The following is a 5,501-nucleotide window of genomic DNA, read 5'->3' as shown; positions in this document are numbered from 1 at the left end:
AAAAGAAGAGCATTTCAAAAAACAGAATTAGAATAAAGGACATACAAGTCCTTGTGCTCACCCCTCCTGCCCTTTCTCTGCCATCTTTTTGTGCTGCCATAATGGTGGGGCATGAACGTCCTGGTTGATGCTCTCAAGACTACAGTGCAAAAGAGAGAGGCAGGTGTCAGGTTCTTATCAGGCCATGCTCCCAAGTCATCATCCGGTTCCCAACTGTGGTGATGAAGCAAGGCTACACTACCGAATTTGAAATCATTGATGATCACAGAGCTGGGGAAATTGTTGTGACGCTCACAGACAAGTTAAACAAGTATGGAGTGATAAGTGCCAGATTTAATGTGCATCTCAAAGATCTAGAAAAATGGCAGAATAATCTACTCCTGTCCTATCACACTTCTTGTTATTTACCAAATGAGTTGAAAACATCCATCCACACAACAATTGCATACAAAAAAATTTTAGCAGATTTTGGTAACTGCCAAAACTCGGAAGCAACCAGTGAATGATAGATAAACTGGTACATCCAATGGAATGTTATTCACTACTAAAAAGAAATGAGCTATCATGCCATGAAATGATGTAAAGTAACCTTAAATATATGCCAAACGAAAATCCCAAACTGAAAAAGCCATATAATGTATGATTCCAACTACATGACATTCTGAAAAAAGCAAAACTGTAGAGAGTAAAAAGTGGTTGCCATGTATTAGAAGAAAGGAAGGAGGGATGAATAGGTAGAAAACAGTAATTCTAGGGCCTCCTGGGTGGCGCAAGGGTTAAGACGCAACCTCTGAAGCTATCCGCAGCCACTGCAGAACAAGTTCGATTCCTGGCCAGCCAGGGAGCAATCCACATGGCGCAGGAGACCTAGCCTGACTTGCCTGCTATTCCCCTCAGCAATGTACTTCGGTCAATCTGCCTGTTCTGTTCCCCACTCTGTCTCTGGTGAATCCTCTCATCCCCCCACACCTCTGGCCTGTACCCCAGCTCTTGCATGCATAAATAAATCTTTAAAAAAAAAAAAAAAGCAGGGGCCTCCCCAGTGGCGCAGCGGTTGAGCGCTGGGTTGCGAAGCTGCCCGCAGCCTCTGTGGTGCCAGTTCGATCCCCGGCTGCTCCCCGGCCACCGGAGGAGGGTCCCACATGGCGCACAGACCTCTCCTGCCGCCCGCTGCTCCCCTCAGCAGTGTACTTCGGTCCTTCTGCCTGCTCTGCTCCCCGCTCTGGCTCTGGAGAATTCTCTCACCCTCCCGCGCTTCTGACTGTACCCAGTGCTTGTATAAATAAATAAATCTTTAAAAAAAAAAAAAAAAGCAGTAATTCTAGGACAATAAAATTACTGTTAGGCTATTAAAATGGTGTATACATCCATTTGTTAAGACTCATTCTATGTATTATCGCATTTTCTAATATACAACACAAAGAGTGAGTCCCAATGTAAACTATGAACTTTTAAGTAGTAGTAACTTACCAAAAAGGTCTCACCATTATAACAAATGTACCATAATAATGCAAGATGATATAATAGTGAAAACTGTGTATGTAGAACTAGGGGCTTTAAAGGAAATCACTGTACTTTTTGTTCAACTTCTCTGTAAACCTAAAGTCTTTGGGGACCTCCCTGATGGCTGAGGGGTTGAGTCTCAGAGCTATAACGGCACCAGCCTACCACAGCAGTCTGAGTTCCATTCCCAACCAGGGTGCTGACCCACATGGCTCAGCAGACCTCTCTTGTCTCGCCAGCCGCTCCGCTCAGCAGTCTGTTTCAGTCAATCTCCTGTTCTGCTCCCCACTCTGTCTCTGGTGAATCCTCTTATTCCCCACACCTCTGGCCTACATCCCAGTTCTTCTATGCAAAAATAAATATTTAAAAAAAAAAACAAAAAACAAAAGTCGTTGAAAAAAAAAATCTTTTCCTTTAATGCATAAAATATTTCAACAGAATTTCTCCAAAGATTTACCAATGGCCAATAAGCACACAAAAAGATGCTTAACATCAGTAGCCATTAGGGAAATACAATCAAAACCTCATTGCCTTTCACAACTATTAGCATGGCTATAATCAATAAGAGGAACAATAACAGGAAAGAAAAATTGGATTCCAACGAGCATTGCTGGTGGAAACATGAAACAATACAGGTGCCAAAGAAAACTGTTTGATAGTTCATTAAAAAGCTCAACAGAGTTACCATATGACCCAACAATTCCATTCCTAGGTATATACAAGAAAGGAAAACATAGTCACAAAAAATTTGTATGTGAGTGGTCACAACAGGCTATTCAACAGCTGTTGAAAGATAAAATTCAAATTTAGGGATCCAATTGATTTAATAAATGAATCATGAATTAAGCAGCATCCCATCAAGATACTGAAAGGGATTACATAAAACAGAAATGGGAATGGAAAGACACTGCTAAAGGTAAACATCCAAATGGGGGTCAGCCTAATTTTTCAAGAGCTCAGTAATACTTCTTGATAGATAACTAAAAAACTTCCCCATGCCAAAAACCAGAGTTTTCCCCAAAAACCAATGAACTGAGAGCCTACAAAGGTCTGCATTAACAAAATCTAGTGAACCTAAAAATATATCTAGCTACAGTCCCTGGGCCAGATGCTAGCATTAGTTCTTAAAATTCTGCCTTCTGCATATGCTGCCCCACCTCCACTGAGTGCTAGATTTCTGAGTGCCAGTCTCCATGTTTGAGACATAATTTAACTATCAATTACACATTCAATAACTTCACAGAGGCCAACAACATTTACATAGACATTTTGCTTTCCTTTTTAAAGAATAACATTCACAGAGAAAAACTGAAACCATATTGAAAAAAACCATATATAAAATAAAAAGCAAGTCTCCAGGACTCCCCAGCTCCCATTCCCAGATGTAATCCTGGTTGGTAAGTTTATTGTATAAATGACTTTTTATTTCTGAAATGCTTATTAATGTGACAGGATTATTATACAAAGTATGTTTCCTCTAAAGGCTAAGTCTTCCAGAGTCTGCATGGCTTAATCAGAAACTGAGACTAAATTCAGGTCCCAAATATAGAAACTTAAAATTTCCTTGAAGTCCAATACAGGAATGTAGACCCTAACAGATAACTTTTTTTAAAAAAAAAATCACATATTTTAGGACCTCCCTGGTGGCACAAGGGGTTAAGCACCGCACAATGAAGCAATCCACAGCCTCTTTGGCCAGGGAGAAACCCACATGGCGAGGTAAACTTCTCCCGTCTCGCCCGCTGCTCCCTTCAGCAGTGTATTTCAGTCAGTCTGCCTGTTCTGTTCCCCACTCTATCTCTGGTGGATCCTCTCACCGCCCCCATCTCTGGCCTGTACCCCAGCTCTTGTAAGCATAAATAATTCTTTTTTTTTTTTTTTAGAGGCATGTTTTATTTATTTATTTGTTTGTTTGTTTGTTTATACATGCACTGGGTACAGTCAGAAGCGTGGGAGGGTGAGAGAATTCACCAGAGCCAGAGCGGGAAGCAGAGCAGGCAGAAGGACCGAAGTACACTGCTGAGGGGAGCAGCGGGTGGCAGGAGAGGTCTGCGCGCCATGGGGGACCCTCCTCCGGTGGTCGGGGAGCAGCCGGGGATCGAACCGGCGCCGCAGAGGCCGCGGGCAGCTTCACAACCCAGCGCTCAACTGCTGCGCCGCCGGGGAGGCCCAAGCATAAATAATTCTTAAAAAAAAAGAAATCACACATTTTAACCTTTAGTCAGATTTCAGTTTCTTTCTAATCCATAGTAAAACAAACTCTGCAAAAAATTACAAAAATATCACAAGGTGGCAGTCAGCTGGAAACAATGCATGAACTAGATTAGCCTAAATCTAACAAGAAAACATATCTAACATACTCAAGGCATTAAAAGGAAACAATAATGAGAAAGGCATATTCATGCCCTGACAAATACATCAAGAGCTCCTGGTAAAATTCCCAAGACCCAAGAGAAACTTAAAATAAATCTCCTGTTAACTTCAATGTTTCCTGTGAACAGATCTCATTTGATCCTTAGATAAAAAGAGTAAGACTGACATAATTGCAATTGGTAGGGGTGGGGGATAGGGAGGCTGAAATAACTTAGGGGGCAAAGAGTAACCCAATTAACAGCAGCATTGAAAATATGTAACTTTGCAACAAGTGAACATCAAATCTGGAATAAAAATGTCTATGGGCATTTTCTTCCCCAAATAGGGGACAGAGTGAGTATGGAAAATTATATATAGATTTTTAGCAATTTTCCCAGGGGCTAAGGTATGTCTGATGCTACTAAAATCTCCAAAACCTGACTATTAATAAACTCTTTATATAGTAATTAATCCTAATTTTTTTTTTTTTAGAGAAAGTACATTGAACTTTATTTATTTATTTATTTTTTTTTAAAATAATTTTATTTTATTTAATATTTATTTATTTATTGAAGCACCGGGTACAGTCAGAAGCGCGGGAGGGTGAGAGAATTCACCAGAGCCAGAACGGGGAGCAGAGCAGGCAGAAGGACCGAAGGACACTGCTGAGGGGAGCAGCGGGCGGCAGGAGAGGTCTGCGCGCCATGTGGGACCCTCCTCCGGTGGCTGGGGAGCAGCCGGGGATCGAACCGGCGCTGCAGAGGCTGCGGGCAGCTTCGCAACCCAGCGCTCAACCGCTGCGCCACCGGGGAGGCCCTAATCCTAATATTTTAAATTCAAAACCTGATACAACCTTGCAAGAGCCAACAAATTAAAATTCTTATTAATCAACCTCTAGTTCTCACATATTATGTCCATGAAGTGTTACGTAATTGTGCATTAATTTTTAAAGGTGCAAAAAATTTGCCCATTATGCAAATTCAGTTCATGTAGCCTCAAAAGGCGGCATCTACCCAGGGCTCCTGTCTCAGGGCAGGACACTGAGGGTGATCAGAAAGGCAGTCTTCATTATTTTTGCTGCCGCTGTCATTCTGTCTGGCTTGCCTCTTTTCAATTAGAATGAGCTGGTTCCCTAACATTTAGGACTAAACAGTGAGCAGATAAACAATGCCCGTGCCAGCAGAGAAAGGGGCCGAGAACCTGAAGGGTTGGCCAGACCTGTTCTTATCTCTGCTGCTCTCGAGGAAAAGATTCCTCTAAGGTGAGCCAAGTTCAGTGGCTTCTTTTAACCTAGAGCAACTATTTCCGCTCTGGGAGTTTTTAGTCATCTAACCAGATCCTCATAACTCAGCTCTCATCCCAACAGTGCTCTGAACCCCTGCCTAGGAAGCGCCTAGGGAAGCAGATGAAACTAATTAGAACACAGCCCTTCAAAGCAACACAAGTATTTTAGCAGCTGTGTACAGGGACCTTCCCACTACTGTGGCAGAGGCTGCAGAAGAAGTATTTCCACCACAATCATTGTCATCCTTGACTTTGTCCTCATTTCTTCAGTTCTCTGCCCCAACAACTGCAGTATTCTTTAGCATGGTTCTTCTCCTGGAGGCAAGAGCATTTCTTTTCAGCTGACTTTGGAAAAAGGCTTA

This window comes from Talpa occidentalis, unplaced genomic scaffold (genome assembly GCF_014898055.3).
Source record: "Talpa occidentalis isolate TD23 unplaced genomic scaffold, MPIMG_talOcc4v2.1 talOcc4.12, whole genome shotgun sequence".
Lineage (NCBI taxonomy): Eukaryota > Metazoa > Chordata > Mammalia > Eulipotyphla > Talpidae > Talpa > Talpa occidentalis.
This window is presented reverse-complemented; position numbering follows the sequence as displayed.